Source organism: Pezoporus flaviventris, unplaced genomic scaffold (genome assembly GCF_033815535.1).
Source record: "Pezoporus flaviventris isolate CSIRO_AGI_PZ_B2104156 unplaced genomic scaffold, CSIRO_AGI_Pfla_v1 ptg000036l, whole genome shotgun sequence".
In the NCBI taxonomy this organism is placed as follows: Eukaryota; Metazoa; Chordata; class Aves; order Psittaciformes; family Psittacidae; genus Pezoporus; species Pezoporus flaviventris.
In genome coordinates, this window is record NW_026892584.1 from 8,215,868 (window position 1) to 8,239,421 (window position 23,554).

Consider the following 23,554-nt stretch of genomic DNA (forward strand, 5'->3'; position numbering starts at 1 on the left):
TTATAAGAAGATTATGTTCAACTGATCTAATGGTTTGGTTTGCATTTCTATGTATAAACACAGTGGTATGTTTACCAAACATCCATTTCCTTCTAACCCCAGATCACAGACTTTTGAAACCCCACCAAAAAAAAGTTTTTTAATGAACACAAATGTGTCCACAATATCAAAACAAACTTGAATAAATCATTCATACAGTGTGAAAACTGAAGTCTAATAACTCCAAATGAAAGAGCTCAGCGACATAAAAGTTTCTGTAAACCTCCACATATGTTCAGGCACAACTAAAGACAGACTTACTTAATATATTAGGTTGTAATTGCAAAGAACTCTTCAGGTTTTGCCAACAGTTCTCACACGTAACCACAAACAAGTAAAAACTTGTTAAGATATTTCACTGCTACATACACTTCATAGCTTAGAAATATATCTTCTTACCAAAGTTAAAGCACAATTTTCGTTTCTTTCATTCATTTGAGGAAACTGAGGAGCAGCATATGCTGTTTCATTTGCAGATAGTTTTAAGTAAAACAACAAAGATTCTTCTAAAACTAAGCCCTCTTACAAAAAAAAAAACACAACAAAAAAACAAAAAACAAACAAAACCAAAATCAAAACAGAAAGAAAAGACTTATTTCTTTGAGAAGATGTCTAGCTTACCTGACTTTGCCATTCCACACCGACAGCCTGAACAATATTATCAGTCCTTCAGGTACTAATTCTTGCTAACTGGAAGGATATTTTCTCTCTTGCTGGATTAATAATCAACTTTCCCGATAGTTCATTTGTAATTCTCTGCTGGTTAACCCTTTGCAGGGCTCCCATTTTGAACTAAGCAGCCTCCAATGTTCAGTTCATTTTAGTGCAAAAATAACAAAAATTATGAAGTACATACATGACAATTAATTAGCAAGCTAAAGAGAAAGTTTAAGAATAGCTTATCTTAAAAAGCTACAAGCTCATAAATGGTTAAAAGACTACTTTCTCTTTCTTAAAACTCTACTTACTAAACCTAGGAGCCAGTAAACCAATGCATCAACAAACTGAAAGCTGTAAAGTCCAATGGCTCATAGGACAGCATACACCCATGAAGCTACTGCTCAACCTCTCATCTTCGGTGTGTGTTTAAATATAACGCATGCCTGCTGAATTCTGAAAATAACATCTTTTATTACCGAATAGTGCGCTCAGAAATTGCCGCAGTTATCAGTTAGTGCAAGGCTGTCCATCTGTGTTGTCAGAAAGCAAGAGCAAGAGTGGCCAGGAGTAAAAATGAGATAAGAGAGGCCCAGAATAGCTAAAAAGGGGAGTTCAAATAAGGTCAAAACAGTTTAAGATGGGATACCTAACAATTACATGTAATTTTATATTTCAAAGGTAGTAGAAATCTGCATCCATTTTATCAGTTTCATCAGAATTCAAAACATTTTGGCAGCTCTGTTGCGAAATGAGTAAAAAGATTATAAAGCCAGCCCTGTAAATAGGTGTAGAGATCTAGTACAGGAGGGTGAAACATTCTGGAAATCCTGACCTGAAGAAACTAGTCTTTGTTTGGGGGATATAAGTAGGACCTTGGGAATTGCTATGATTGGGAAAAATAAACTTTTTGCATAGATGACTGAGGCATAGTGCTGCAAAATGGAGTAATCATAAGAAAGTCTTTTTTTCTCTCTTTTTTTCTCTTTTTTTTTTTTTATTCTGGAAGACAGTGACTCAGGGCTTTCCTGATAAATTTTGCTACAGCTGTTTTATTAGATATTACTGCAGTACTTTTGTTTTTTCCTTAGACAAAGAGACAGAGTCTCCAAAAGTTACTGCATAGCACAGAAGAGGCTATTTCCCTTTGCATAACAGTAGTTCAATAGCAAATTTATTTTTACACAACCATAGGTCTCTGCTCTCTGTCTACTGCTCTCTCTCTTCAGCAGCATCTAATATAGTTTGCTGTAAACTTTCTATAATATGTGCTGTAGAATTTATAATAAAATGCTATGAAGTGTTGAAGCAAATTTATTTCATATTTATAGTTGATTTTGTTGTGTGTGTATTTGAAGGAAAACCTTTTAGGAACACCAAGAATGTGAGAAAGCTACAACAACTAAATTTATTGTTGGGCATCACATCAGTGGTACTCCTGGGGGCTCCTCTTCATGGGAAGAAAGTTTAAGCAACATTTTCTAACACATTGGATTGCTTCCCAGAGACGTGATGGCCTACAGAGGCAGTGCTGAACAAAGCAGGCTGGAACAGCATGTAAGTAAACAACCCCTTTCAGAGGATGGTCACAAATAAGTGCAACTTTGTTTAATAAAGGCAAGTTATCTTTTGTTCTTTAAAAGGTGCATTATCTTTTTCTCCGGTTCCACCTGACTAAACCGGTGGTATCTCTTCTATCACCTGACTGAGTGGCTGGCTGGAAATAATGGGACAGAACAATCCACTATTGTTACAGAGACAATGACCTTTCATCTTTCCTATCCTCCAATGGTCTCTCCTAACAACTAAAACTACACCCCTTAGGCTGAATTCCAGATTGTCATAAAAAGCCCTGTCCTTTCAAAACAAAACCAATTTTTACACCAAGGTGGGGGAGAAACACAGGTCCATTGTTCTGGCACAGATGGAAGTTAGAGTTACTAAGGCAACAGCTCTAATCCCCCTTTTTACCACCTTTTTCACATCATTGGCCTATCAAGTGTGCTACCTTTTAACTCATAAGCTCAAAAGCTGGTAGTCTAACTGACTGCCCTAATTAGCTACGATTTTCACAGTACAGACAACATGATGAGCTAATCGAAATTTGCAAAATAATGACGTACCTCCAGCAAATATTCCTCCTTCTGAGGCCCAGTCTTAGAATAACAATAATGAGACCATTATTAGAGGAGGGCATTAAAATGCTGCACTGCTGCTAAACAGAGAACTTAATTGTTCTGGTCTTGTCCATTGAATCAACAACCTATTGTTGTGGACTTGAAAAATAAAGGACTGGAGAATGGGTGCCATAATGATTGGTCTGTGCTGCCATACCAGCACTCTGTAGAATTGTTTTCCTTTTGAAACTCTTGATGGACTAGTAGTTTTGTTTAAAACTAATATAAAAGGCAATTGTCTGGATAAAAAGTCCTATTTATTGAAATCTTTAGAAGCAGTTGCATTGATTTGTTCATGACCCCCAAGATAAAAACATAGGGACCATAATAATGCTATTTGTAGAGACCACTGCCTGTAGTGACACTAGGTAACACTGCGCTGTCTAGCTACTGCAAAAGGAAGGCAGGCACTTCCTTTACAGACAGAAATAATGACAGAAGGTCAAATAGTGGACAGACCCAATTCATATGTAAAAAGGAAGATGTTTTATTTAAAAAAAAAAAAAGAAAAAAAGACAATATAATTGGTAATAATTTATAATTCTGGGTTTAGATCAAAATGATAAAGGTACTCCTAAGTCAGTCACAACACAGGACTGTTGGTTAGCTGGCTAGATATTAAAAATTATTTACTTTATTTTTTCTTCACTTCTTCTACAGAATTATATCCTAAGCTTTGTAATTTGAAACCTAAGACACCTTGAGTTGTAGTGACTCAGTTGATATAAACTGTAGCTTACGGTTAGCTTTGGATAGTCTCGGGGGAAGAGATGCCTAAAATCTCTGGAATACCTTATAAATTTGCAAAGGGGTGTTAACTGACAGTAAAATATACAGCTTTTCACAAAATGTTGAAGATTAACATGATTTTAAGAAAAAAAAAATCCTCCCCTATGAAAAAGCATAGTTTTATTATATCGAATCATTGTTAATTAACACTGTCTTGGATTCCCTTCTTAGCTTTCATTGCAATTGAAAACATACAAGCAATAACAGATTTACACTTTATTTTTACACTGTTTTAATTAAGAGGAATTAAAATTGTGTTTTATTGTATTTTGTACAGTTACCTCTCTTGATGCATCTTCCCGCATACAAATTGCTCAAAACAGGGCTATGACTCTATGTCAATATAAACAATCAGAAACAAGAGAATCTGGGCCCATTGGTACTTTGCTGTTTAGTTCAATGGCAAAAAGTTTAAGTTTTAAATTTTTCTTATTCTTATCAACATATTGTAAATCAAAATGGGAGAAAAAATGTGAAAAGGAAAGAAAGGAAAAAACTTAAAAGTTAAAGGTTAACCCAAAAGGTATTTCCAGCAGCCCTTAGAACTGCTTGCATAATGTCAAGTTGTCTTGCATGTATTCACACAACACATTTTTCTTTAAACTTGGGGTCTTTTCTTTTGTAAATTGAAAAATGCCTAATATAAAGAAGTATTAAATTGTAAATAAGACCTCTTGCTTCATTCAATCTATGCTTTGCTTCATTTATCTTCATCTTGTTAGGCTAAATTAATTAACAATCTCTGTGTTGCACACTTTCTCTTTTCATTACATCAAATAATGGCCTGGATATGGGAGAAAACCCTCACCACAGGGATCTTGAAACACTACCTTGAGGTAGAGTCTCTTACATATGTATTGCTTTAGCAATATTAACTAGCTAGATTTATGAAACGGATTCTTCATCACTTTAAAATAATTATCCTGATTTTGTGAGAAATAAAAATACTTTAAAAAATCAGAGGCTTGCATCAGATCAGGTTTACCATTTCTGAGCCACAAGTACTAAAAGAAAGAAAGTACCTAAAATCATTAATAGTTTTCCTCAGTGCTTGATTTAATATAAAAACCCTGCAACTTGAACACAATTTTTGGCTCTGACCAACTGTGTATAGAGTCCCAAACACATTAATGTGTCAAATTATTTAAACCAAGTTGCCATACCACTTGTCTGTCAATGTTCTGTATATAATTAATTGGATGTCTGGGACAGTTTCATTGGTAAATCTGGTTATTTTGATAACATAATGGGGAGCAATGTGCTAAACTATTAGGCAAGTTTTCTTCCTTTAACCTACATTATGGCATTTAGAGCAAAAGGGCAAAACAGTAAAGCCTTTTTTAATCTCACTCTGATCAAACAACCCTCTTTCTCCAATCACAGCTTTGTGCGTGATATCTTTCTGCTAGTGTTTCTTATTTAATTAAAACAGACACAGACAGAAGGACATGGATTAGGACTGTAATGATGCATTTACTTAGATTAATCGGAGGCTCCTTTTGGAGTAATGGCTTAAACAAAGAACAAAAGGAAATTGTTATGAAACAGCCTTTTATCCCAGGCAAAGGTCAAATTATGAGGTTTTTAATTTTGTCAGCCTCTGTTATATTGGGCCTTGCTACTGGAACATGAGAAGTACTTCTCTCCCCCTCTTTCTCAAGCCAGGCCAGTTATTATAATACAGCCATTAAAGCTGCAAATTAAAATGTCTGATTTTAAAACAGGTTGCTTAGCTTTCAAAACCCTCTAATTAGCATGTTGTGCATTGTTACAAAGGAAAAAAACCTAAAATGCTAATGACCTGCTGCCAGGTGACCACACTGCTGTGCAAAATAATACAGACCCTTTCAAGTAGTAGTAATAATAATACCCAGCTCCTATGAATTATCCAACTCCAGGTCTACTCCGCACCACATGTGCTTAAAGAAACAAGCATGCACCCAGCCAAAGATCAGAGTTCAGTAGTCAACATGAGATTGCTGTATCTTAACTGGAAAGAAATCTGTGCCCATTCAGACACTGTAGGGAAAGAAAAAAACATTCTGAAATCACCATGGGCCAGGTGACACTTGGATGAGGCACAGTGAAAAGCACAGAATGGAAAATTCTTACCCTCACAGACAGAAACTACAGATATACTTCTGTAAATCTCAAAAGAGCCAGCCCCAGCTTGCTGTGATTCTGCTTCTGTGTTTTGTTTACGACAAGCAATAAAGCATTAAAAGAACCCAAACACAAGTATATTTTTGCCCTTTCCCAGTTCACCATTCATCACAAGTTTATTGAACACACTACATTAAGCTAGAGCTGCTAAAGCTCAAAACTTTTCCACAAGTCTTGTGATGTTTTCTTAAAATATGTTACAGGAGAAAGACTGATGATGTGACTTCAAAGACTCAAACCAAATAGAAAACATTTTTGTAAACCTCATGGTACTTGAAGGTCTGCTTTTTTGAATACTTGTGTTTTAGCAAACTTACTCAGTTCACACAAGATTTCCCAGTGACAAAATGTAACAAAAGTGCCTTCTTTTTTTGAAATCATAACTGCAACAATATTCATTAGTCTTTTGAAGCACCAACACTCCACACAGACCCAGTCCTGCAGTCAGAGCATACACATCTCTGGCAAGCTGAAATGTCACACAATACTCAGAGGCTCACCATGTGATATCAAAGAAGAAGCAAAACCTTGCTGACAGTATGAATGTTGGATCCGAACAACAGCAGCAGAGGCTGCTGTTCAGCACCACAAAGAATACCTTCCTAACAAGTCCAGAATAATTAGCTGGGCAGTCAAGATTAACCCCACTTGACCTATTTTTTACCAACAGATAAGGAAAAAAAAGGCTTTCTCCGTAACTTGATGTCTCTGCCACAAGGATCCCTCCAGACATACCAGCACAGCCTGACAGCGTTCTTCCTAGGTCACAGTAGTAGGAAGTTGGATGAGATGTTGAAAAGCTGTGCTAGCCTCGATGTCCGCTCATTCACAGAAGTCTCCCCCCCTTTCAAGTGATCGCGATCCCTAATTGACCAGTAAGGGAAAAAAATGACTGCAAGAAGGATTTTCAGTCATTTTGAATCCCTTATTGCATTATGTTTTACTTAAACATTTATCAGACCAGAGACAAGGTACAGTGGGATTCCAAATCCCAATGCCCCCCAAACCACTACTCAAAGGAAAGCATAATTCAATCCTTCTCCAGATAAATTACAAACCAGCAAGGTTAAGCCAATTATAATATATAAAGTACCATGTGTGTGGTTTCATCTCAAACCCATGTGTCAATGGTCTGTATTGCTTGTCTCCATTTTACACGTTACAGGTCAGATTACACTGTTGCCACTGTACTCCCTCACAACATAGTCCCAATCCTGAAAAAAACTGCGAACTTGCCCTTGAAAACAGTAACACTATTACATGTAAGTCACTGAAATGACCTACATAAAAAGGAAAATACACTTATTTGCAAAGACAGTAATTTCAATTCACCCAAACACCTGAGCTGCTTAAAAGGTGGTAAATTCTGGCAAACAAAATGTTAATAAAATGAACTACATAGTAACAATATTTTACCTGGTTAAAAAAACATGCTGAATTTCACAATAGTCTTCTACAACTTCGAGATATCACTGTCATCAGCCAGTACTACTATTTATTTATTTGTTTAAACTTAATTTCTGTTCTGCCAAGTTCCTCACATCTTAAGATATGAGAACCTATCTTCACATATATGCATATCATCCACTAGTGTTCCTTGGCTGCCTCTTAGTTCTTATTTTTTCCTGATTAAAACCATCTCTGTGAGACAGAAAACACACTGCTAAGTTTATTTCTAATAAAATAAATTAAGTTAACATCTAATGACAAACAGATTTTGTGCAGTGATAGATGTCTCTATCCTTTACAACTCACATTCAGGAAATTCACAATATTTTCATTTGTGACTCTGCACACACTATGTTTGGAGAGACATCTTCCGATGGCTACTTGATATTCGCAATGCAAATACACAGTTTCCCAAAAGTTCTATTTGTTCCTTAAAATATATTAAATATGCCAATGCTCTTTTAGTGAACAAGTAATAAAATCTGCATTAGTATCCTACACAGAACATGATTTCATGCTTTATGATCAGAGCTGCTTAGATAGCAAATTATCTGCACCATTTCACATTTACCACCTAGAGAGCTGTCCAGGTACAGTCTGTATACAGCCAGCGTTAGAACAATCACTGCTTACATGAATACAGTACTTTGCGTCCTGTGGGTTTTGCTGAATACCCATGTAGCACATAGAAATACGTGTAAAAGAACAACATCTAAGTCTTCAGTGTGGGAGTCTAACAAAAGACAGGCTGGCACAGCAGCAGCTAGTGGTACGGCATGGTGGAAACACTAGTAAAGCAGGCAAATACTCAGCAATCATACTGGTTTGATGCAGAATAAGACACGGACTGGGCTTTGATACATTACGAGTTCAACTGAGCCCATTACAGTACATCTCTGAGTAACTATAGTGCTCTGTCATGTTGATCCTGGAAACTCTGGTGGCCAATACAGCACAGAAAAGACAATCTACTTGCTCGTTTCTTTGAACATCACTTTCACAAACCCAAGCAAAAGTCACAGTACATTCTGCACTGATGTATAGCAGAATAAACTGTATTGCTAGGAAGAAATATCATCAAGTCATTGAGATTCCATGCATAATAATGTAAACAGATTTGACCCAAAGACATGAAAAAAAGGAAATTTGGTTCCTTATAACTGTATTCATAGTCCCACCAATTAGTATGCTATATTTATATTTATATGAATGAATCCGTCAAATACGGAACTATATATAGAGAACTATACATACATAATGGAACCCATAAAACTGTCATACAATGGAACTCAATCATGTTCTTCAAATTACCATCTTGTGCCCCCAAACACTAGTACTGATTATACAATTTTTCTCTACCTTCATATACTGTGAAACAAGAATAGTTCTTATCTCTAAGCACTGGTAACAGGTCTTTTGTTTGTCCCATTATGCTCAACCTATCTTAGTTTTTTTCCATGCATCCTTCTCTACAGGTCCTCCACATCCTATTCCACCTGGTCAGTCCAGACTGGTATCACTGTATGTACAGCTTTGTATATCTGGCAGATGAGAGAAATCAAGGCTCTCTGCTTTTTGGGCTTCCAAAAGATCACTCTTTTTCAGCCCCAAGAACTACAGGATCCAGCAAGTTACATATTTAAACTCAAGTCACTTACTGGATTTCCACATTCACCACTAGAAATTCTTATTACTATTTAACTTTTTGCAATTCTAGATATTCCATTCTATTTCAAAACTTCATTCCCATCTGATTTGTGATATAATGTGCAAACCAGTTTTCAAATCCCTTATAAATTTTTTATTTGTTTTGGAACTGTTGCCCCTGTGAACAAACTATTGAACTTTTGACCTAACAACTTAAATTCTCATTGCAATTGGAGTTTTCATATTTTCATATCTGCTAATTTTTTTGTCCTGAAGATAAACTAGATAAATGACAGAACAAAAATTATACAAGTAGTCAATTCCACTCTTCCGGCTATTATCACTTGATTTCAGTAACTGATGGGGCTATTATATCCTAAATTGTCCTCTGCAGAAGAATACTGATCTATGCAATTCATCACTGACTTTATACTGTCAGAAATTAAGTTGATATACTACTATTTCATACTGTATGCAATAAAAAAAATACCTATATATTTTCAAGTACAGATAATATACTCAATGACCATCTAAAAAAAAAAAATATTTTTGCATTCTAGCATGCAAAAGTAGCTTGCACAAATTATGTGAAAATTTCACCCCAATTAAGTAAATAGAAAATTATCCATATGTGAATTTGGCTTGCACCGCACTTCAGAAAAACAGGCTAGATTTCAAGAGAAATTGGGCCAAATGTAACTGTTTAGGGATTTCAGTTTGCTGGTGAGCCCAACACAAAATAGCTCATATGCAGAAAGGCATCATTCATATATAATTACAGCATCATACTCACACACAAAGGATAGATAGCCATGTAGTCAAGTTCTGCACCTCCTCAAAAAAATAATTCACTACACACCTTCCACCATTCAACTTACAATTTTCCCACTAGTCAAAATTTCCCAATCAGTATTGCTTAATGAAAGAGGCACACAGAACCGCAAGGCTTATTTTTCACTCAGTACCTGGCTTGCTAATCACCTTTTTTATACCTTGGTTTACCCCTATGTAAAACTGGAGAAACAAAGCCTTTATAAATCACCTTTCTAAACTGATTTGAGATGTGCTGATAAAAAGAGAGAATGAGGGAAACTGAATCTCTAAGCAGTCTGAAACAGGTACCACTTCAAAACAAAAGAAAACCAAACGAAAGAATATAAAGGTTTGGGCTTTTTTTGCCTTCCCAAAGTTGGAGCTTTCAATATCCAATCAGCCAGCCATATCACTGCGCTGTTTTGTTATAAAGTGGATCAGAACAGACAAATTAATCAAGTCAGGACAGTGAGTGCACTTTGTTTATATGCTGTATCCTGTACATATCTTTCCCAGGTTCAGACTAAAATCCAGCTCCAGCTGCAACAGCTTTCAGGCTGACAAATCTTTCTGGAGCTGTGCCACACAGTGTTTTAGACCTGGAAGGTGCTGCGAGCAGGCACTTTCACTACACTTCTTAAAACTCCATCTATCAAATTTTCACACATTAAACATCCCTCCAAAGGTATACCTGTTGCAGTTTAATGATATGCACCACCAAATGGGTACCACGGGCACTCATTTCTTCTGCCTATATAATGATCAGGATTTTAAATTTTTCACTTCGAAAGAGTGGAGTTAAAATACACAACCCTATTAAAAAATAGGATACCTTAATTAGAGTATATAGACTCATTCATAGTTCACTTTCAAAGAGCTTAGGGTAACAGATTTTGAAAATGTGTCCTTTTTGTAATATATTAAGATTTTGGGGTGTATCTAATCTTTACAAAATATCCACTGCTGACACAGCTGAAAGTTCTGTCACACTGATGCAGTGTACTAAAGCAGTTTAGTAAGCAAAGTAATGCAAATAAATTGAAGCACCTGATTTTTTAAATTCTTGTAATCAATTCAGCATTCCACCAAGGTAACTTAGCATGGTTATAGATATCTTGCTGATAATCACAGAGAATGAGCTGCAGAACTACCTGGTTTCTCCAACATTTATAAAAAATATGATTATCCCAAATGGGTTTTGAAAACACAGTTTCACTAACTTTTCATATATATATATATATATATATATATGCTCATATAATTCTGTGTGTATGCATAAGTATTTATGTAGGGATATATACCTACACGTACAGGTAAATTTAAGCAAAATCCTTAGGTTGTGTTCTCAGCCTTTTCTTCAAAGCCTCCCTTTCCATCCGCAGATGGAAATATGTAGCCATTTCTTTGCTCTGGTACCTGACAGAGGACACCACAAAGTGCATAACAAAGCAGGTGCTATAGGTAAGCAGCCTCATGGAGCAGATGCCTCAATAAGAGAGGATGGAGCAGAACTAAGGGAGGAAAATGAGAACTGCAATAGCTTGGGGACAGCTCAGGGACTCACTGCAAAACCCTGAGAACTTCTGCCTAGCATCTTCATTTAATAGGAAACATTGTCAAGCACTTCCTTCTGACAAACTACTTCAAATTAGAAAAGGAATTAAAAAAAAAATGAAAGAGTTAAACATATAAATTTTAAGGGAGGCTTCAGATAATCATGTATAGAGTGATTATTTCAAATTCTACAGAGATAATGTTTTGCTTTATTTTTTTCCCTCAAGCATGTACCTTTTTGTCATAATGAAATGCATAGTCAGCCCTCACTTGATAAAATATTTGTGTTGCCATGCAGTTAAACAAATGTTTTTTTCATTTCCTTTAAAACAGCCTCCCACCCATGAGTCTGTAAACGGTGGCCCATCAGTCCAGCTGGATAACATGTACAAGCTGAGCAGTAAAGTTTCCATTTGCCCCCATTAAAAGGGTCCTTTCCTTATTTCATCAGCCAGAACACACAGGGAAATAATAGGACTCCAAAAATAATTGAGTACATATGAAAGGAATTGATTCCATTATATCCCCACATTCCACTATAAAGCATAGTATCCGACCAGCACTCAGCTGGCCAGCATACAGTTTTAGCACAGGCAAGCGCAGATGACCAAGGTAATCTTTTCTTACTTCCTTTACACACTGATATTTATAATTAAATTGTATATTTTTTCCTCTATTTTTATTCATCCCAATTCTTTGTATGAAATATGAAGAACTCACAAGTATGATTATCAAATTTATGGTGTATGCTTGCTATACCATACATTATCGTCTCACAGCTGATTGCCCTGGGGTATGAAAGATTTGCATAGCGTTTAAATGAGAGAGATTTATACAAACTATAGTTAAAATATTATTACATTTATATGTTTTTCTATATGAACTAGTAAAAAAATATAATGTTTTATTCCACTTTAAGGGAACATTTTACTACAATTAAATGAAAAGGCTTAGCTCTATTACTTCTTTGAAAAGAATAATGACCAAAAAGACACAATTTTTGGAAACGTAACTGAAAGACAATAAAGAAAATCTCACTACTTCCATATGTGGCAATATCACAACCAAATATCTCTTGTTGATATTCAAAATCTGAGCATATTCCCTTCTGCAATTCTTTCATCTGTGTGCACAATTTGTACAGGAGCTTGGAGAGAGGAAAGAATGAAGCATTTGCCTTTAATCCTGGGGGGGGGGGGGGGGGGGGGGGGGGGAGGGTTATGTGGTGGTATTTTTGTTGGTTTGGTGGGGTTTTTTTAATTCATTATACTCTCCCTTCCCATCATCACTGGTGACCATCACTGCAGCACCATACCTCCAGCTGTGAGCTTGAACATACAGCTCCCTGAAGCCAAAACAAGTGCTGCTTTTCTGATTTAGAACAAGGGACACTGGAATGCAAGGGGGGGGAGGTAGGGGGAAGATTAAGCTTCCAATCCTTTTGAATTTCAGTGTCACCTCTGTAATGGAGTATATGACACAGCAACCTAAGACAATATGAGAAATTACAGGAAAAGATGGAGCAATTGAGATTACAGAAAAATATCAGATCTTTTAACAGTAATTTAATATTGTGTTACCTTCAGAGGGAAAAACTCCCGAAACCATGTTTTACATGAACTATTTTATAAACTGTACACCTAATTTGTGAGGTTTTTCTGTTACAAAGCACAACATGCAATCTCATATACCCTACTTAGTCCTCCCTGAGAGGAGTTATCGCCTAAGAGGAAAGGAATTCTCTCCTGCAGGAAATCTAGCACGTTAGACACAGAGAGACAGAAGGGCATGGAAAGAAGGAAGAAGGAAGGGTAAGTATCAACAAGCAAAATGACAGAAGATTACTTTGGCGCTTGTGCAACAGTTACAGAAAAAGAATTTGAAAAGGAACTTTTGTCCACATGAAATCCAGAGTATACATTTTGTTGTAATGACTACTGACTTAATTTTCCAAGACTCAGCCTGAGACAACAGCAGATGACTAGAAACTCAGCAGAGGAGTCTAAAATTAGTATTTTAAAAGTCTTTTTACTCTCATGAAATTTGTACATTAAAACTGACATTTTAAAAGGTTACTTCTGTAGAGAGGAACTAGCAGCCATCAAAATCTAAAAACACCAATCAAATGCAAACATGTTTTAAACTAAACTTTAGCTAGTGCAGACAAATCACTGTGGTAAACAGCAGTGCAGGGCAGGGGACAGCTTTGAGAAAAGAATTAAATTAGGTAAATCTTCAAGTTATAGTACTATTGCATCAAACCTATAGTTCAGACATCTTAGTGCTAACCACCAAATGGTCTGCTTTATTCTATGTTGTTAGCTACAGTAGAGTGGATTTCCTACCTTTTCAAACAAATTATCAATCCCAATTGAGCAAGATTGTGATAGAGCCAGAGAAAAAGACTTTCTTTTAAACTTAGCTTGTTTTATTTTTCTGCCCTACTATAGAATACATCTTATTCCATATGTTTTTTTATACACCTTAGGGTAAGAAAAATGCAGCTACTCATTAACATGTCCACAAGTTACCCCAGTTTTTCATATGAAAGTTTGTTTTATCTATCACATACAGCTTTAAGTAGAAGAGACAAGTTAGTCCAAGGACATAACGTCTTTCAGGCTCTATAGCACTTAGCAGGTTACTGGGCCTCCAAGGCCTAACAGATTTAACCAAGTCTTTTCACACAATCAGGTAAAGAGAGCTAGGCCAGTCAGCAGATGTCCCATTCAGATAACAAAGAGAATATTTTAGTGACAATGTGAGAAAACAACAGTAAAAATGATAGAGAAACCCACTGAAGCATAGTGCTCTTTTTTTTCCTTATTAAGAACCATCAACTGGAGTTTGACTATGACATTCACTGTAGTTTTCACCAAAGGCAAAGTCAGTCATACAAAGTTTGTCTCAAGAGACTCAGATAAACTGTTATAAGAATCAACTACATCAGTGCTGGACAATCTTGTATATTTTAATTTCCTCTATGGATTTAGGATAATTTCATAGGTGATCTGCTAAAGGATGAGGCTAAGAGATGAAAGATTCTTATCATACATGTCATCACTAAACTGATATACAACATGTTGCTGCATTTGTACTTTCAGTTTTACATAACGAACAACTATGTGAATGCAAGCATTCATATACTGCAAGTATTTAGTGTCCTCAAATCTTAGCATTATTTAAATAGCATTATTAAAACTTGCCAACAAGGAATGGCGATTAGTATCCAAAATGGCTATAGTCAGTTGCAAACCAATGGAGAGGTGAAAGCACTGTGGTGTGAACAAAGACAGTTTTAGCATTTGTTAAGGTCACTTCAGTTCTCCAAGTGGCATTCCTTAGAGTCCATTACCTCAGCTAAATAAACTCAGCAAGCCATAATAATGATGTAGATAACACATCTGAAGAAACCAACTTGGGGTGTGGTTTTGAATTTGAATCAGGGAAAAAATTACTAGACACCCCATGCCCTTGCTCTTCTCTAAGGTCAAGTTTAAATAGGAAGAATACGTTTCAGCTATCTTGGACCACATTTCAATGGCAAGGGAAGTGTGAATGAAAGAAGTTTAGAAAGAAGACTGTTAAAGTATAGTATAATCACTGTATGAATTAGTCATAGCCAGTTTAGACACTGTCCAACCCACTTTCCAACCATCTGCAACAAATGTGCTCCATTAAAACAGAACCATATGGAAAACAAGCTAGCAATTAACACAGCTTCTATGCATACCTCTAATACAGCACAGATTTCAAACTTTGAGTGAAACTGACTGCTGAATTACTTCCCTATTGCTGCTGTTTAGACCTTGGCAACACATATTTATCCTCAGTCACTACAGTATGTCATCCCAAGATACTGCTATATCATCAAAATAAGCATTGAAAAAAACACCCACAACTGAGCCACTCATTGTGGTTTATAGCCTCTGTTAATAAAATATTTGCAGATCAAAGTATAACAGACTTTTTTCAAAGATGCATAATATATTACTTACAGTCAGTATCAAAACTGATAGATAATGCAGAGAAAATTGATTAATTTAATTGCTAATTGGTAATATCTTGTACTATTAAAACTGCTTCAGGTTTGGGTAGCTTTCTGCTCTCCCAGATTATATGAAGTGCTAAAGAAGCTGTTATCATTTCCCAGTCCAAAAAGAACATGCAGAAATCCTAGTTCTAAACTTCAGAGCCCTTAAAAATGTTCACGGATATAAATGGTTTTTGTAATTTTCTTTAATAAAATAAGGAAACTAGGTACTTCATAACTGTATCTGCTTGAACATACAAGATCCCAAAAGTGAGGCTTACTCTAAGCAAAAAGGTGATTATAAGCAAAATGTTTTGTTTCAAAGTAAAATTCAAATGTGCAGTACATACTATGTGCCCTTTTCTACTTAGTACATCAGGGCTCTTCACTTTAAAAGCCTTCCTCTCTAATTCAGCCTACAGACATTTGTTCTCTTATGCTCAACAATTAAGTGCATGAAGTTTGGTCGAGGTGGTGAAGCCCCACAGCATCATGTAGGTTGTCAGGAACCTCTGGAGGTCATCAGCTCCTGCCTCCAGCTCGCAAGAAGCTCAGGTTGCTCAAGTATTTACTCAGTCAAGTATTGAATGTCTTTAAGGTGGGGGACACTGTAGAAGAAAACCTAAATACTGTACTAGAAAAAAAAAAAAACAACCAAAAAAAAACCAAACCCAAACCTAAATGAAAAAAATACACTGGCTATTTAAAAAACACAATATTGCAGTGCAAATTAAGTTTGCTTTAAGTCATGTTAATATGAAAATATTTTTTTTCCCAAATAACTGGTATTTATTTAATTAAACAAAGAACATCATAAAGCAAAATCATTCCAGTACATCAAAGCTCCTGTATTTCCTCAGTTATCCAGGATGAAGGGAAAACACTAACTACAGGCATCATTTGCCACAGACTTCTGAATTTTCCAAAGTGAAGTTACAGAAGAGATTCATTCTATGAAATATCACCTCAGTACCTACACAGTCTCAAAAGAACTGAAATTTTTGAAGCAATGTTTTATGGCTCTAGGTTATCATGAACCACACTGTTTCCAAAGACCCACAATAAACATTAAGAGTCTGGAAATGAAAGATTTAGAGGCAGAATTCCCCACATGAATTTAATTCTGTTCATGCAGAAATTTCTCTTTCATTAAGCAGAAAACAAGAAGAAACCATAAAACAAGCTCTGCATTTCTTCCTGGGTGCTTTTCACTCCTTCAAAGGTTTCAGTACCGACAATATTAATAAAGCCCTACAGCAATAATACACTGTCCAAGCTTAATACATGGATGAAACAATATAAGCTATTATCATACAGGTCCATAGCTGCTTCTTGGTTTTGTCCTTAGAATTGTCAATTATAATAGATACATATATAGAATATCTTCTATATATAGAAAACCATATGATGTTTGCTAGTGGATTTTAAGTACCAGGCACTTCAAGTCATATAATTATAGTCCAGTTTTCACTTCTTCCCAAAAGGAAAGTTCTAGAAAACCTTGTTCTGAAGATGTCCTTGCACATATGACACACCCACAGGTTTATGCACATTAACAGAAATAAATAATAAATAATAAAATATAAATAGGCATCCTTTTAAAATTCATGGTTTGGGGTCATTATCAGTAATACTTTAATACCTAATACAAACAATAACTCTTTTTGTCTTAAAAATATGCCAATAGCATCTGAAAGAGCTGAAGCAGCATTAAATGGGATTCTGATTAACGACATTTTGGTTTAATGAAATGAAGGTTTCAGTGACAACCATATTAAACATCTGTTTGCAAATACAACTTAAAATAAGCCATATACATCTGTCAAATACTGGCCTTCTGCCACTACATTTATTTTCTACATTCATTAGGTAAATGATATATTGCCAAAAAGTCAAAAAATATTCAAATGGTATTAGGACTTCCAAAAATGCAATGCTTTGGAATTAGCACCTAAACCTCCTGCATCCCCTATAAATTCTGACTGATTAAATTCCTACTATATTATTCCTCCTGTTTTCCTCACAGTCATTTTATATAGTTTCACCTGTTCCACTTCCCTTTTTGTTCAAGTAACAAAAAAGGCTTAACCTTACTTGATTGACAGAAAGGAATAACAATATTTAATTAACATCACTTTATATGTGTCAAATCTTAAAACTCTGCTCAGTCAACAAGGCTCTAGAAAGGTATTCCCCTAACATTTTTAAAAGCTTTTTAAGAAAGCTCAGAACACTGTGTTCTTAATTCAAAAGCACATGCCGAGTTAATTATGGTCTTATGCTTTGACCAAAAGTAGGATTTATGGGATTTTCTTATTCTTTAGTCAAAGGATTCAAAAGTAATTTATGAATGATACTCAAATAATGCACGAATTAGCTGCTAACATGCTGTTAGTTTCAAGCATTAATTTTTTTTCAAATGTACTGGGAGGGTCAGCATTAAAGACATACTGACTTGAAACTCTATACTAAAAACTATGTTAACTAAGCACTCATGTTATTTTACAGTCCTCCCACTTGCTTTTAGATTATTGCTCTTGACTAGGTTACTTGTTTGGGAGATTTCTGAGCAATTTCTGCCAATTTAAATACAGACATTTCCATAGCTAAACAAATACTGTAACAGCGTCATATCTACTCTCCCTAGAGTGTACTATTTCTTTAATTCATGTTCCTCTGTTTCAGCAGTTATACTATAAGTGTATATTATGAACATTCTCCTAGCTTACCGTTTGTCTAAGCCATTTGCGTTACCATGATCTCGTTATTACTAGCACATTTTCAAAGGGGTAAGAAGTGGTTCAAGGCTGCGCAAGTGTGTTTGCACACAAATGTAAAATGCCCACAATTTAGCAATGTTTATCAAAAGTATTGCTACCTATTTCTCAGTTGGATTTTAAAGAGCATCCAATTTCCTGTAGATTATTGATTCAAAATGTGAATTCAGGCTCTAACTCATGTGGAATTGGCACCACTTCTCTCCCATACAATAGCTGACAGGCAGAAAGGGCACTCAGGCTGAAGCAGTTTAGGGAAGGAAGAGCTGAGGTTCTTTTTCCCCTTTCCTTTGGGATACGTTCTTCAACAGCAAACTGATCCAGGCAGAGGGCAAAAAAGTCACACTGCAAGGCTGTCTCTAAATCCAGCCAAACATTTATCCAGTCCTAACTTGGTTCAGGACCAAGATGAATTTCCCTGAATTTCTCCTGATACTCTGACTGTTTCCATATTAACTTCTTTTTACCATTAACATGAAACACTAATAACCACAAGCAATGTCCAATGCATTCCGTAACCATGAGAATGCATGCCCAATGCATTCTGACAATAATTTCTGTTAGGAAAATTTTAGTACCCTATAAAATTGCTTTGGCAAGATAAAGTTCTCTCAGAAATGGAAGAATCAGTTATTACCTAAGAACAAGGTGTGTGAAGATTAATATGCATAAGGTTTTGCCTCAATATTATGAACCCTTGACTAACACTTTTACATCCATTCTTCCCACTTTACACCTCTTGACACAGTAACTAAATGAACTCCATATGACTGTTTAGTTATTATTTGCAGAGGGAGTATTTTTAAATTACCCAATGCAAAATGTGAAGTAACTTCTGCAGTATCCATTCAAGAAGTAAACATGATCTAAAAGTCATGTATTCTACAGCTTGTATTTCTACTGTATAATTTCATAGATTTTGAAAATGTCTTCAGCATGTTCAGTCATCAGTAAGGTCAAGGTTGCAAGTGGCACAAGTTCACTATTGAATTCTACGCTAAAACGATGTAAATATAATATAGCATTGTGATACAGAATGAAGGAAAAGGCCATGCCCATTCAGACTCAGAGAAGAGTACGGCTCAGTGATCAAAAGGGAATAATGCAAAAACATTATCAAATAAAAGCATTATAAATTTAGTGAGAGGTGAGCGTGGGACATCAAGCCTACATGTTGAAAAAAGGCACTTGAGCGGCTACAGTCAGGGAGTGCATAATACGAAGTTCTGGCAACTGCAACAGAAGCCTGTTAAAAGAAGTGTCAGACTGGCTATCACAGGGGCCAGGAAAATGAGGGAATTGGAGCTCTCGCAGTGAAGGCAGAAGTTACCAAGAGCAACACATCATAAACGGAAGCATATCCACTTCTGTATCCTGCTGCAAGAGAAAGCAGCTTGTCAAGAAGCAAATAATGTTTCTACTTCCATCTGATTTTCAGTAACTTTGCATGTAACTTTCTTTAACTTTATACTGAAAATAGGCAAAATATGAATATTTTTTTCACAGAATAAAATGCCAGCTTTATTTTAAATACTTAATTTAATTTCTTCTAGCTTTTATTTTCACTACTTACACTACTTGCCAACAAAATCTAAGAATGGGTTTAGGACCAAAAACAGATTTAGAATTTGTAAATGTTAAATTTTGTAAGATCATTAAAAAAAATAATAATAATCACAAATCCAGACTTGTGCTTGAAAAGTTTGAAAGTGTCATTTGCGTTTTCTTTTTTCAAATCGTACTTATAAATCCCTTATTTTCATGGGAGTTTTGTTCATTTCAGAGATTAACTAATTAACCAATTAAAAAGACAGGAGGAGTATAGACTGTGGTAGACAAAAAAAGAAGGAACATAATTGCAGAATGAAGAGGAAAAAAACAAGGGATGAGTGTATACTTATGTCTTGGAATATAGCAGTTTTGATTCTGACGTATTAGTAACCAGTGCTTTGAGTGCCTCAGTTCTGCAATGTATACAAAGCATATTTATAAACCCATATCATCAGAAGAATTAATAAGAGAGTATCAGTAAACCTTTGAACATTTTTTCCTTTTCCCCCTCAAATAACTAATAGAGAAAGATTGTCAATAGTCCCAAAATATTTGTGGTGGTGACCCTCTCTTCTTTCACTCAATAATCTCAGTTTTATGCTTAAACAGATGAAGGATTACTGATTATTCAGTCAGTGATGTCTCTTGAATAAACAGGAGAAAAGTTTGCCACAGAAAATACCTACAATGAACTCAAGATAATTGGGGGGGGGGGGGGGGGAAATGACAAACAACTCTTCATTCATCTCCTAGAGAAGTTCCTTCATTTCTAGCCCAGAAAAAAACAATTATTCAGACTTTTTCTCCTCCATTTCTTAAATTGCTTCCTTCTGATGAACAAAAGACCTTTCAACACAGATGTTTTAGTCTTCTTCTTTTCTGTTTTCTACTCACAAGTAAATTTATTGTCATGCCAGGTTGACAGCCTCAAAAACTGAAAGGGCTCCATTTATCCACAGAACAGACTCTCCACTGGCCATGCCACACAGGCCTCCCCACATTACCCAACGAACCTGCTCCAGCCCTAACCCAAAAGGAGTGAATGTCAGGAGAGGGCAGATAGATCAAGTGCCATTTCCATTCCAAGCCTCGTGTGATTCCTGAAGCTGCCAAAAACCTGTCAAAGAGTGCCAGTAACCATGGGCCTAGCCCTGCGGACACCTTTGTAGATTTGAACCATCAATTAACATAACATAAGAACCTAACTGTCAAACTGTAACAAATACAGGCTATTATTTACTTGGCTAGGTTCAAATCAGAGACATTCAGGATGACAGGTTCCATTTCTAATTCAATGTTTCTTTTGCAACACAGTCCTTGGGGGAGGGGGATGGAGACGAAAACCCTAATAAATGATGAAATAAGCATTTATTAGTACAGGGAAAGAAGAATGCTCAAAAACTAAAGGTCATAAGCCCAGTCCAAACACAAAAACTTATTTTCTGTGTAATCCAATACTGGAAGCCTTCCCATGAAGCATAGTGGGAAGAGAATCACCCTTCAGATGCTAACTTTCAGCTACATCACCCTCACCAGCTAAATTTTGTTGCTAAGCATCTGTTGTTCATTGTAGGAACTTATGTTTACCTTTTTACATTTAACAGCATGCACTTTAAGTGGAAGCCACAATGCAAAATTCAAACTGATGAGTTTCCCCACTGAAAAGAGATCTTACAGTAAAAGACAGAGATTAGACCAAGTTATTCCTAGAGGTATCAATGTAAAAAGCTAAGGCAGGAGGAACTGCAGAGAAGTTGCTGCATATGGTTGGTCACTAAGGCAACCAGTTTTAATAAGAATTACCACACATTATCACCTAAGTAACCAGTCTCGCAGCTCTTCTAAGCTTTACTTTAAAGAGCAAAGTTGAAACAGGAAAGCTTTGAAGTGGACATATGGAAAACCTTTTTCACCATTAGGAGAGATGAGCAGTGAGACAGACGGCCCAAGGAGGTCGTGCTGTATCTATGCTTTGAGGTTTGTCAAGACCCACCTGGATAAAGCCTGAGTAACCTGGTAAAACCTCACATCTGTGAGCAGGAAGTGTGACTAAGACCTCTTGAGGTCCCTTTCAACCTGAATTATCCTACCATCTTCATCTTGAGGCAAATATAAGACAAACATGACTGAAAAACACTATGACATTGCAATGAATATGAACGCATAGCAGCCAAGGCACTAAACACTACCTGAATGACAAGGTTATTTATTCTTAAGTTCTGCACAGAGTAGTGTGAATACTACCTCTGTGAATTCAGTGGACGAAGCAAAAATTAATTTGTTTATAATACTCCTATTACCATACTCTTTAGTCTCCAGAAAACGTACTATTGCAGGACCATTAGCGTACAAAGCCTTAGAGGTTTTTGTGAAGATGCAAAGAATGACACAGGAGAGTACACTGGATGATGAGTGATGTGGCTAATCCTGTTGCATACACTGGAATCTGAACCAGCCTTTCAGACAACAACACGTGTTGTAAGACTTCAGACAGCTGGCCACAGCTTCCACTGCTGTGCTTGCAATAGCTACATACAGGCAGGCTGTGGAAATAAAGAGATCTAGGTGGTATTGCCAGACCTCTGCTCATCTGTGAGATCTTTCTGGTTCTGGAAAAAACAAGGTACCCTCATGGTCAGCTCTTTCTGGCATACAAAAAGGATACAGCGGTAACATAGAATCATAGAATAGTTAGGGTTGGAAAGGACCTTAAGATCATCTAGTTCCAACCCCCCTGCCATGGGCAGGGACACCTCACACTAAACCATGTCACCCAAGGCTTCATCCAATCTGGCCTTGAACACCACCAGGGATGGAGCATTCATAACCTCCCTGGGCAATCCAATCCAGTGCCTCACCGCCCTAACAGAAAAGAATTTCCTCCTTATATCCAATCTAAACTTCCCCTGTGTAAGTTTTAACGCATTATCCCTTGTCCTGTCACTGCAGTCTCTAATGAAAAGTCCCTCCCCAGCATCCCTATAGGCCCCCTTCAGATACTGGAAGGCTGCTATGAGGTCACCACGCAGCCTTCTCTTCTCCAGGCTGAACAGCCCCAACTTCCTCAGCCTGTCTTCATACGGGAGGTGCTCCAGTCCCTTGATCATCCTCGTGGCCCTCCTCTAGACTTGTTCCAACAGTTCCATGTCCTTTCCTTTTTATGTTTAGGACACCAGAACTGTACACAATACTCCAAGTGAGGTCTCACAGGAGCAGAGCAGAGGGGCAGGATCACCTCCTTCGACCTACTGGTCACGCTCCTTTTGATGCAGCCCAGGATACGGTTGGCCTTCTGGGCTGCAAGCGCACACTGCCTGCTCATGTTCACTTACTCATCAAACAACACCCCCAAGTCCTTCTCCACAGGGCTGCTCTGAATCTCTTCTCTGCCCAACCTGTAGCTGTGCCTGGAATTGCTTCAACCCAGGTGTAGGACCTTGCATTTGGCATAGTTAAACTTAATCAGGCTGGCATCAGCCCATCTCACAAGCGTGTCAAGGTCCCTCTGGATGGCATTCCTTCCCTCCAGTGTATCAACCGAACACACAGCTTGGTGTCATCGGCAAACTTGCTGAGGGCACACTCAATCCCACTGTCCATGTCAGCGACGAAGATGTTAAACAAGACCGGTCCCAACAGCAATCCCTGAGGGACACCACTCGTTACTGGTCTCCAGCTGGACATTGAGCCATTGACCACAACTCTTTGCGTGCGGCCATCCAGCCAGTTCTTTATCCACCGAGTGTTCCATCCATCAAATTGATGTCTCTCCAATTTAGAGACAAGGATGTCGTGTGGGACAGTGTCAAACGCTTTGCACAAGTCCAGATAGATGACATCAACTGCTCTACCCCGTCCATCAGCTCTGTAGCCCCATCACAGACGGCCACCAAATTGGTCAGACA

At 36.9% G+C, this 23,554-nt stretch overlaps 1 protein-coding gene across 12 annotated transcripts in view; it reads right to left on the reverse strand.

The window, feature by feature from the left end:
* Positions 1-23,554, reverse strand: part of SOX6 (SRY-box transcription factor 6) — a 374,009-nt gene that overhangs the window by 261,110 nt on the left and 89,345 nt on the right. For 4 of the 12 annotated variants that reach the window (XM_061464269.1, XM_061464272.1, XM_061464267.1 and 1 more), the window contains exon 1: positions 661-2,413. The exons of 4 other annotated variants lie outside the window; for them this stretch is intronic. The gene's annotated coding sequence lies outside the window, so the exon portion shown is untranslated. Of the gene's footprint in view, positions 1-660; positions 2,414-23,554 lie in introns of those variants that run through there. 4 more of the 12 variants (XM_061464273.1, XM_061464271.1, XM_061464270.1 and 1 more) reach the window with 3 other exon arrangements.